The 12,500-nt window shown below is 40.0% G+C and overlaps 1 protein-coding gene and 1 long non-coding RNA gene across 2 annotated transcripts in view; one reads left to right on the plus strand and one right to left on the minus strand.

The window, feature by feature from the left end:
• mrpl23 (mitochondrial ribosomal protein L23) overlaps nt 1-12,500 on the minus strand; it is a 78,651-nt gene that overhangs the window by 5,461 nt on the left and 60,690 nt on the right. The gene's annotated exons all lie outside the window — the stretch shown is intronic.
• On the plus strand, nt 2,416-5,350 carry LOC134446921 (uncharacterized). Its single transcript, XR_010034533.1, has 4 exons — nt 2,416-2,583; nt 3,126-3,216; nt 3,528-3,672; nt 5,199-5,350. It is a non-coding gene; the product is annotated as an uncharacterized LOC134446921 (long non-coding RNA).

The raw sequence follows: 12,500 nt of genomic DNA on the forward strand, positions 1-12,500 counted from the left end.
TTCTTTAAAATGGATCTTTTTATTCTTATTTTTAGAGTTACATTAACTTATAGTGTGTATTGTGACAACATGAAATGTAATTAAATTATATTTAATTGTATAAAATTGATAACATTACTATCATGATATAAACGATATAGGAGAAAGGTCACGATATACACTTTCATATCACGATAACGATATATATCGTCATATTGCCCAGCCCTAATTACATCCACATTCAGTGGTGACTCAGGTTGCAGAAGAGCCCTGTTCCGCAACCAGAAGGTTGCTGGTTCAAGCCCTGCTCTGCCAGACTCCATCAATGTGTCCTTGAGCAAGACACTTCACCCCAAATTGTTCCTCGTGGTGAGGTGGTACCCTGCATGCCAGCTACTGCCACCAGTGTGTGTGAATGTGAGTGTCAATGGGTGGATATGAACAGTGTTGGGCACGTTACTTTGAAAAAGTAACTACTTAGTTACTTCTCCAAAAAAGTAACTGAGTTAGTAACTGAGTTACTCCGCAAGAAAAGTAACTAGTTACCAGGAAAATAAACTATTGTGTTACTTTTTTGTTGTTGCATTTTTTTGTTGGGGACTAAATTTTAGCATACAATAGTTTAATAGGGTATTCATTGTTGTTCTATGCTCATAATGATTACTGTATGTGGAAAACTATGTAGGCAAACAAAACTGTGGTTGGAGATACCAGATGCTTCCTAAAACCCATCAGCATTGTCCTGTTATGCAAAAAATGAACTTTCTCAGGTAAGACGGAACTTGGTAGCTGCTTGGCTACAGTCTGCACCATGACCTTTACTCGCCTCTCTCTACAACGTCTTGCAACCAATGACTCTCAATCATTGAGAGTAAATAGAATGGAGGCCAAAATTCTATTTCATTGTTGAAGCCAAGTTGGAGCCAAGGTTGGACCCAAAAAGACCAAAAAATGGCCAAATCCCATTCATTCCTATGAGAGACATAAAACCCTGTATCTCCCTTAAATGCCACTCCAGGGGGATCATTTTTCGCTCAACTAGTAGGTCCCCTTGCTCTCCAACTTACCAGGGTGGTGTTTTTTTGTGGTGATGTTTTATTTTAGAGAGATATTAAAAGTTAAATTGACCAATGAGCATCAGAAGATGGTTTGATTGACAGTTGGGATTCTTTTCAGTCAGGCGCACGCTGAGCAAGAGGGCCGTCGTCATGACTACTACTTGGCTGTGCGTGCCTGGGCTGGGACTGGGAAATCTTGTCTATCTGTGTGTTGCTCCTGATATTATACTTTCATAAACTTTGAACATCAACTCGATCGATTGATCTACTGTTGCCATTGTTTGGCCATCTCCTTGTGAAGTCGGGTGTACTTATCGGTACTCTGAGCTGGAGCGCTGATGTTTAGGTAAGTAAAATGAAACATTTTATTACAGTTGTTGACCAACATGACTGACAAACTTGTTTGCATAGCAAATTACATTGACTTTTAAATGACACTGTGGTCATAGTAATAGCCATAATATGGCGGGCAAATACATGGCATGTGCCTCAAGTTTTGTTTTTTTGTTTTTTAAGCGCTGTCAGCGAGACATGTTGAGTGTAATGATGCTAAGACTAGCTCTATTATTGCATCGTGTCTCCATCAAACATGCCATTAAAGTGACTGGCATCTGTCGGTCTGTAAGTAACTTCAAACATGAATGTATGTAAGTATATAAGCAAACTGTGTTTCTTTGACGTACATTGGGTTTAGTGTAGACTTAATCAGTTCTACTGCAGAGTAGCAGGTGCAAATCTGTTTTAATAGACATCCTTGGTTCGTGTCTATGCTAACTAATTCACCTCAGCATGCTACATGCACCTCAGACTTTACACAACAGTTGGTGAAGGTAAATTTCAAGCTCATTTAGTAATCCAGGGCATTGGTGGTGGTGGATTGTTTGCTGACATACTATTTGTTTGTAGAAGTTGTGGTGGCATAACATAATTTCCAATCAGGACTTCGGCGTCAGGTGACTTGCCTGACTGACTGGGTTTGTTTATTTCACATCCCAAGCCTAGCTAGAAGTTAAATAGCAAAACCGTAACATTGCACAGGTGACAGGTTAGATAGTTTTGCTTGTCATCATTTCACTATAATTTAATTTCAGCGGATAGTCTGAGCACATAAACTAGAATAGTTCTAGGTTTGTGGCGTACACCTGCAAAATGCATCATTCCTCAGTTATTGATCATATTGTCGGGTGACTCTGTTAGCAGAATTTATGTTGAGACATTGCTTAATGTAATTCGCGGAGGTCATTTTCATACCACGAAATTTTGCGCGAGCAACCGGGAGATTATAGTTTAATGTTTTATCTGTCGTCTTAATATTGTGCATCTTCATGATTAGGCTGTTGACATGTGAAAGTTGAATGTTTGATACCCATATGCTGAAGTTAGATGTTTGTCATTGTGCTGCATGTGGACGGTACCGTTTTGTCTCTAAAACTATGGAGGCCAATTACATGCCATCGTTCCTCTTAGGAGTAATGTTCTCCTTGTGTTGTTTTCTGTCATTGCAGATGTGATGTCCCAACAAGAATCTGCCAATAGGCTACCACATGTAAGTACACACTCCCAGTATAAGAAAGCAAATTTACATCAATCAATACATTGTGCAGCTTTAGTCTGTTAATGTGACTATTGTCAGTCAAGTAGGCCTTCCCAGATTGTGATAATGCTATGACATGTACCACTCTGTTGCGGATAAGCACATTTCTCCTTGGGAACTCAGAGCCTAGGAGGTACTGTAAATTGCCTTGTGAATGTGGTCTTTAGTAATTTTTCAAATACTACCTTTACAATATGCTTCCTGATCCTAGACCTGAGATCCAATTCATCTGTACAGCTATTATTGTTATAATTAATAAAATACAAGACTATTGTCCATATCCATGGCTGTAGCATACAGGTCGAGTGCCATTCAATGAAATATACCTCATACAGTATTTATTTACTGGATATTCATACCATGCTGACATTTTTTTAAACCCCAAAACCTGCCACTAATATACAAGTTCAGCTACTTATTAAAGTTGTTTGTATACAAAATGGATATTGTTCTCATTACCCTCCATGTGCCTTTTTTTGTACCTCTCTGAACAGTACACCTCAGCAGGCACACCAGAGAAGGACCACTCCTGGATAAGGATTTGAGCCACTTCCACGACTGCCATCTCTACACTATATTACACATGTGAGTCATTATCACAAGCCTGGTTCTAGCAATCCATAGCCTTGCGCTGTGTGGCTCTTATGAGGCGAAGATAAACAAAATGTAACCAAGTGATTTGTATAATGTCCCAAGCATAACAAACCTAACACATCAGCAAGTGAGACTGAAATTAGGCCTACACTTAGATGTTAGGTTTTTTTTTTTTTTTTTTTTACATTATGCTTCCTGATTCTATACCTAAGACCTATTTCCAGAGTAAAGCGATCACCCTCATATGTTTGTGTATAGTAATAAAATATAACTGGTACTATATCCATGGCTGTGTGTTTCAGGCCAGCAGATGTGGGAGGTGGTGATCGACGTGACTTGTCAGCAGGTGGAGGACTTCCACGGCCCCGCGGACTACTGATTACTGTGTGTGGCCTAGAGCCACCTGAGGACCTCCAAGAGCTGGCAAGGACACCATCCGCGTCGCCCGTAAGTTTCATCTGTCTTTCACCCAGAGGTTGCGCTAGACTTTTTCACAGTCCGTCATTTTGACGGACAGGGTCGAAAAAAATCCGTCAGCGCCTATTTTTTTAATTCGCCACCTAGTTTCTCAATGTGGGGGGTCGCGACCCCGCACCGAGAACAACACATGCGCAATTGCGGCCAATTGAGAGTAAACCGCTGTGAATAGGCCTACACCCCCTTTCACTCGACATCCATTCTCCAACTTCGAGGATGGAGTCAATTTTGCTGTCCACTTTCTCTCTCTACCTCTCATGGCGCGCGTCTGATTCAGTGTTTAGCGCTATGGTCACCACAAGCACTTTTTTAAAAGACGCGTGCAGGGCTTTATCCAACAGCTGTCAGTCACTCGATTTGCTCTGATTAATGCACCGATTGTAATACAAAGGCGCAGTGTTAAATAATATTCGCGTTGGACTTCACATGCACGATGGAAAGGAAAGCCGTCTTGAAGCAGAAAGGTGTAGCCCAGACAGTAGATAAAGGCACTGAAGCCTACAACAGGAAGACGACCAGATTTCGCAAGACTTTGTTGAAAAATGTCAGCGACGGTAAAGGGAACCTCTCCATACGTAGCCCCATCGGCTTATGTTGCCTCTGGGAGCGCGGTAAAGTTGTCTGAATAAAAAATATATCGCCTATAATGGGTGAACCAGCTATCGAAATGAGAGAAGGTTAGCCGTTTCTGGCAACGTTTGCCAAGTTGTAAGTTGCGTTGCCTGGTAATATTTTGGTTCTTGAATATCCGTCGTTTTTATTAGTTAATGTTCTGAAGCCGTTTTAGACCTGCGTTGCCTTTGAGTGAAGGTTCTGGCTAGCAAACGTGCTATTCGCATATTTGTTTATGTTTCAAGCGAGGAGTTATGAAAGAATGCTTCTATGAAGGGCGATAGAGGGACAACTTCGTCATTGGCAGAAAATCAGATAGTCGGTAAATGTAGGCTTAGGTCTACAAATAGTTCTGAATCTTAAAGTCGAAGTCACACGTGTATGGTGGCAACGTCTTAGTTATTTTAATTCATTATTTTGAGCAAGTGCAGAGGCGCGCGCTCTGCTGCAGCCAGCCGCACAACCCAGCTGCGGCGCATGGTATGACAATCAAGGAGAGAGGGAGAAAGGCAAACGATAGTAGCATGAAATTATCTGCGCTGATAACTATGCCTAATTGAAATGCATATTTGCTCTACTCGATAGAGGCGTAGGCCTATTTAAACTTGTGATTTATTTATCATCACCCTGAATATTGATCCGTCAAAATGACGGACAGGCTTCAGAATTTTCCGTCATGCTTCAAAAAAATCCGTCAATGACGGACATTTGTCGGTTAACGCGACCTCTGCTTTCACGGCTTTTGGTCCATAACATCATATTACAATTAGCTACAACAGGCTGAACTAAGCCTCTTATTCAGAGGCCACTGGGCCTTTGTTCTGACACCTGACTATCTGAACTGTCTAAAATAATTTGTCAACCCTTTCTCTTGCTCTTTTCAGAACATGGACAAACCAAATCTGACAGGTCTGACATCATCAGCTGCTGTGACGGGCCTTCCATAGTGTTGCTGTGGTTATTGCAAGGACAAACAAAAACGGTTTTGTTTGGTTTATACAAACCAAAACAATATGTAAATAAACTACACAATTTGTACTGCTAAATCCTGAAATTGTCAGTAGTTATTAAGTAATGGCTGTGTGCGTTTGTATTAAGCACTATATAAAAATACATTACACATACGTAAAACCTGTTCTGTCCTTTTCTGTTCAGCATTATGGTAAAAGCATGTTAATATACAGGTCTCAAGCACAAGAAACATTGGAATGATAATAGTAAGTGTTTATTTAAAAAAGAAACGAGTTAAACGTCAACACGACTCATGACGTACATGTATATGGGGGTTCTTCTTGTGTTGTTGGTCACCACATTGCTTCAGGGATTGAAAGCAGTACTATGTATTACTTGAGTCATATTGGTTGAGACATCGGGTACGTTTAATGAAATGTAAATGACTTATTAAAATGGAGGATAAAGGGCTGGAGCTGGAGCTCGCTGGCAGGTTCCATCTTCATGATCGCCACACACCCATCTGAATGAACAAATATGAAGAAAATAAACCAGGAAGTTTTAATCAGGAAGCTTTGGTACCATGGTGTATGAAAATAGCTGGATAGCTGTTTTGTCTGTGGGATGTTCAAGCATATACACACACACCACATCATTTAAAAAATGTCATACATGCTTTAACAACCGTTGCACATAAAGGTAATTCACTCCAATGTCACTTCATGTTCTACTTCAGTAATTCTAGTGACAAATATCTTTGTAATAGCTGTACATTGGCATTTTCTGACACCGATTTAGCAGTAGTGTGTGTTGACCTTTCATATCTGTTTAGCTACTATACACCACCGTCAGGATACTGTGTGTGGTGGGCTAGAAATTAAATACAGGGCACATCAAGATTTCTGGTGGCACTTCAAATTGGCCTACTCATACAAAGCCTACACATCTGATGATGAATTACTGGAGTCTATGCTGTGGATAGCTGGTAAATGCATTAAGTACGTGGGGGTCAATTAATCTGATATTGAACATATTTTGAAGAACATGCCCACAGACATGGCAGCACAAGAACGTAGGCTATTGCTTTCAATCAAAACACAAAGTAGACGTTATGTCCTGCTTTGAGTGACCACCAGCCTACTTGTTTTGAGAGAAGGCTCACAACTATAGTCGCAGCAGATTGCATGTTGTAAGACTGTCCAACTTGTATGCAATAGTCATTTTTTCCTGTCATAACGTATCAATTACAACGTGATGAAGTGGGTGACATGAGGATGGGACTCGCTAGCTAAGCTAATATTACTCAAGTGCTATTGTAAACTACCCTTCAAGATTTCATTACCGTTATGTATTGATATTCGCCACACTTATTGATCAGCAGTTTTTTAATGGGTCATTGTTAGGTTCAAACCCTTAACATTTGTAAATATGAAACACCTGAAATGAAAGACACAGAGAATCCTTAATTAAGTTTCAAACCGGCTTGGAGAGCGGATGGGGAGAACCGTCAGCTACCATTTTCCCCACTCGTTCTAAACGATGTAATAGCCATAAGTCATATTTATTGAAGGATTTTCCCTGATAACAATTATCTCTATCCGCTAAGGGGAAAAGGGGGCGTACCCGGATAGAGATTAATTCATTCACACACACACACACACACAAACACACGAACACACGAACACACTAGCCAGGCTGCGCCCTCCTAGTGACGCAACACCTTCGGCGGCGCTGCAGATCGAATCTCGATTGCAAGTCTATGATAATCAGGCAAGGAACACACAGTCCTTGGCCTGCCATGTGGAGATGCAACTCTGTTGTTTGGGCATTCCATTGTTCTGGTACAGATAAAGTCCTCGCACAGTCCAGTAATCTTCTGCAGCCTTGAATAGGAATTCTTGAATGCGAAAGGGCACATTTGTGCCACGGCAACATGTTTGCTCTCATATAGAATAAAATACAGTTCCAACATTTCCCCCTGTTTATTCTATATAGAGACAAACATTAACATCATCCAGTGATCACTTCAAATGATTTTTTCTTTAAATAGGTACACTTAGAGGCCCCGAGCATAATCCCCTGGGTCAGGGAACAGATCAGGGACCTGGATGGAATCGTCAGATTGGTGTGGAGGCTCATGGTCTCCACCAACAACATCATCATAGTGTCATCGACATCACTATCCTGTCTAGTTAGAAGAGCATATAGGTTTGACATTTTTTCTTCCATTTGTGCAATGGCAGTGGTACTAAATCTGGTGCACAACACTCTAATACAAGGAATACAACAACATCCACATAACGTGAGGATCGCCGCAAATATTGCAATAGACATGATTATGGACGCTGCCAACTGTCTGTATTTGCCAACATGTCAGAGAAACCATCCCACACTGAAGTGTCGACCCTGGAGTGGTCTTTCATTTTCTTTTTGGTTGAGGGATCCCAATCCCTCTATCGCCCTGGTGACACTTTCGTCAGCTGCCGTATTGTTCGGTATGAAGGAACAACATTGATAACCAAAAATAGAGCACACACTCCTATCGGCCAAAAGCATATCAACCGCAATACGAGATTGGAATGCGATTAGGCAGGTTGCCTTCAGTTGTTCATGGATGGCCCTGAACTCGAATTCAGTTTTGTTGCCCAGCGCCTGCACATTTATAGTGGATGTTGTTCATTCTGTCCACATTTTTGTTTATAGTACACCACCAACATACAAATGATTCAAACCCTGATGCAATTTGATTCCACATTGTAGCTCTCTTATGTTTGTTTTAGGTTAGGTTAAGGGGTGAAGTTTCAGAACAAGGTTTCATTTAACATGTGCCCTATACACATATTTGTTTGATGCACTGATTAATCCTAAAATATCTCTCCTGTTTGAGACATGTGCCATCCACATGACTCAATAAGACTTAAGTAATTTCCGAAACAGACTTTGAGCACAGTAAATGATGAGAAGTAAACATCTTCCAACACCCTCCAGTTCATAGGTGCATGAGTGATTCTACGATTCCCCTACGCTTTTGGCAAAAGCAAAAAATCAATTATCAGTATTTTTTCCCCAACTAAATGACCTAGATGTTTACATAGTGCCAAACAAACAAATTGCCAAGCTTAATCTTAATAGTTAGTGGAATTGGCAAATCAAATCCACGGACTTAAAAGTGTAGCCAAAAGTGTAGCTAATAATGTCAGTACATTCAAAAATGTATTTTGTAAAAATAAAAAAATTGAGTATGAGTAATATTTGAGAATCCAAAAATATTTGAGAATCCTACTTTCTCACACCATTCCAAAGTTTCACTGTCATCACCCAGACATACAGATCACTAGATCAACCAATCAAAATGTAAGAGATAAAAAGAAAGAAAACACAACTGCCATTGTAAAATACGCAACTTTAAAAGAAAAATGAAACAAACAACCGGACAGACCCTTTATCTAAGGTATAAAGGTAAGACCTTGTCTAACTTTAGGTCAAACTTTTCATGGTTTGAAAGAAAGAGAAAAAAAAATAAACAGTTGTCATTTTATCAAGTGTTATAACTAAAATTATTACCCAATTGAAACAAAACAAACTCTGGAAAAATCTTGTGAAACTCATCAAATTAAAAACAAAATTCACTTAACCTAGCGATCATTGGTATTGTCTAGGTTCCTTCCATTCACATCAGCTGTGTTTCAGCTCGTTTCCATAACACTGGGCCTGTTCCTCAAAGAACACACAAAAAAATATATATATAGGGAAAACAACTTTCTTTCATGTACACTCAAGCCAGATCAATTTGAAATCAAATCAGAGCAAAAAATGATTGACTTCATGTATCGGCTACATAAAACATTTTGTAACGGAACTAAAACCTTATTGGCAATCAGTTTTCACTTTGATTGCAAGTTGACGACTGAAATGAAAAGACAGAGTTAGACAACTGTCTCTTTGTTTATAAATCAAACAAATGAAAATATAAGGATCCCAACGTCATCAAATTCAAACTTTTAAAAGCAAATAGAGGACCAATGTTGATAACTGGGCCTGCTGTGTCTGATAAGGGGTGCCTGCAGAAGACCTTGGGCTACTTAGAGAGAGCCTCTGAGCCTTTTAATATCTATCCGAGCTAATGAAAACATCTACACATAGGACACTGTTATCTTTGCTGGGGTGATTTTGTCAAGCGCCTCTGTGTATTCAGAGTCTAGTTTATCAGAGTCAACATTGTGCTCCAGTCATTAAAATAACCCATTAAAATTAAAATTATTAATTCATTAAAATTAAACCAAACCCATGATCCATTGATCAATAACTCATCAAAATAGAACATAATAAGGCAAGAAATTCGATGAAATAAAACAAAGAAATAAGTCATAGTTAAACGTCAATCAAAACAAAATGACAACCTAAATTTCTAGAAATGTTCAGCACATGTGACCTAACTCTCAGACCAGGTCCAAATTAGGTTTACTCACAGCACCTTTGGGCCATCAAATAACGCCTGCGTTATTTCAAGATCTCAAACCCATTGTTCTTTTTAAAAAAAATAAAAAATAAATAAGAACAAGGAGAAAGCTTCATCTATTCTTTAGAAGAAACAAAGACATTTTCGTACTGTAAATCATGAAAGCAAACTCTTTTGCAACTACACTACACTACCATGACAGTGCACGGGGCCTTTAGTAATACATTATGACTTGGTCATTGCCATTCTGGTAACAGCTAATTTATAATGCCGTGTCTTAAAGGCTTAAACATTAACATGTTAACTTTCAATTGAAAATAGTAAAGAAACAACATAACTCCACAACCCCGTTTTCTCCTAATCAAAATAAATGGGTAAGAATGTGTGGGAAAAACAAAATCATGACAAAATCCTACACCTCAAAGTTGAATTGTAGAATAAAATAAAAGGCTTATTCTTATTTTAAAAATGTTGTTTCAACATGTGCACTCCCAAGCTCCAGCTAACTCTGAACACAATAGAGTACCTTCACTAAACACTCAAAAAAAATTCTTCCACTCTCAGACATATTTAGGCACTCACTCCACAGATACACACGTACACTCCACAGACACATATACAATCTTTCTCACACACACAGTGGGGTGTCCCACTAGGACAATTCATACAACAAATAGGGCCCACACAGACAGACAAACAGATATCCATATTACTTGCCTTGTATGACACAGTGTTATACAAATACAATTATTATTATTATTATTATTATTATTATTATTATTATTATTATTATTATTATTATTATTATTATTATTATTATTATTATTATATGGTAGGCTATCTGAGACATTAACTGCTCAGTGAGTAATCCAAATGGCTGTCATTTGCTTTTTCACACTAGTTTTGCTATTTTTGCTATTTCCTGCATTGCAGTGCGGCTAGCACCAGAGTCACAGAGGAAACGTACGGGGGTCCCTTGGACCAGAAGGGTAATTTCAGGTCTAATTTTTTCTTGGTAAAACAATCCCTCTAAGTTTAGAACGACGTCTACCTCTTCCACATCCCCGTCCGTTTCCTCATTATCATCAAACCAGTCATCGGCCGAGGGGCCATGCCCGTACGGTCGATACTGGTGCTCTCGGTCTAGTCAGGAATTTTGGTGTTGGCCTCGATGTTGGCCGTGATAGTTTTGGTGTTCATTGTAGTGTTCCTGTTGGCCCTGCTGGCCAGGCCATAAATGTTAGGTTTGTTGTAGACAAATTTCCATTAAACCCATAGTTTTTTACCCAGTAACACAGCGGTGTTACTGCACTAGGATTTTCTCTATGCACAATTTTCCAGTCCTTGCATTGCATTTCAGCAAGGAACTTTTCACTTATTTTGCTGTTACTGCCCCCCATTTTGTCTCTATGAATTTAGTCCAACGTCACAACACCTACAGTGCCTCTATTGTTGGATACACTTTTCAACAAGATAGCGATCAACGATCGTTTGTGGTAAGATTCACTTCAACCTCACAGGTGGAATCTTCTTGCATACAGGCTTCCACAAAGACTCGCTATTTGAACCTTGTTGTATTGGTATGAAACGTATTACCGAGTGGTAATACGAATCCTTTCACGCACACTTTCTCTCAACGCAGAGAACACAGAATTTAAACTAGTTTCTCGTACTAGGGGAGTCTGCCCTCCCTTTACGTTTACCTGATAGAGTCTAGAATTGTCAGGGTTTTGTCTTCTCTTATTTTACCGTCTTTTCATTCAATCCTTTTTAAATAAAAATAAAAATGTAGGCCTACTCACGATTCTCTGGTCTTTTCAAGATTCCCGTCAACCGTCGGATCCCAGCCTGCGAGGGAGAGACCAGTCCCGGAAACGGGTCTTAGTGCTGTGGCCACAGACTTTCCTGGTTCCCTCCTCGCGTGCTGGAATCGTCGGGTATCTTGGGATCCGGTTCTGAAGGACCAAGTAAATGTTAGGTTCAAACCCTTAACATTTGTAAATATGAAACACCTGAAATGAAAGACACAGAGAATCCTTAATTAAGTTTCAAACCGGCTTGGAGAGCGGATGGGGAGAACCGTCAGCTACCATTTTCCCCACTCGTTCTAAACGATGTAATAGCCATAAGTCATATTTATTGAAGGATTTTCCCTGATAACAATTATCTCTATCCGCTAAGGGGAAAAGGGGGCGTACCCGGATAGAGATTAATTCATTCACACACACACACACACACAAACACACGAACACACGAACACACTAGCCAGGCTGCGCCCTCCTAGTGACGCAACACCTTCGGCGGCGCTGCAGATCGAATCTCGATTGCAAGTCTATGATAATCAGGCAAGGAACACACAGTCCTTGGCCTGCCATGTGGAGATGCAACTCTGTTGTTTGGGCATTCCATTGTTCTGGTACAGATAAAGTCCTCGCACAGTCCAGTAATCTTCTGCAGCCTTGAATAGGAATTCTTGAATGCGAAAGGGCACATTTGTGCCACGGCAACATGTTTGCTCTCATATAGAATAAAATACAGTTCCAACAGTTATGTTTCAGTGAAAATCAAGGTTTCTTTATTGACACTTACCAGTCGCACAGCCGAAAAGTGGGTTGGTTCAGTAGCACCCTCGCAGCGTGATATTAATTTTTCACCCTTGTTATTGCCATCGTGGGAGGGGCGGGACATGACTTGAACTGAGCATTCTCTGATTGGGTGTTTCAGCACCTGCGTTGGCGTTGCTAAGGTGGAATGTAAGGTGGAATGTTCCCAAATC

This window comes from Engraulis encrasicolus, chromosome 4 (genome assembly GCF_034702125.1).
Source record: "Engraulis encrasicolus isolate BLACKSEA-1 chromosome 4, IST_EnEncr_1.0, whole genome shotgun sequence".
Taxonomy (NCBI): domain Eukaryota; kingdom Metazoa; phylum Chordata; class Actinopteri; order Clupeiformes; family Engraulidae; genus Engraulis; species Engraulis encrasicolus.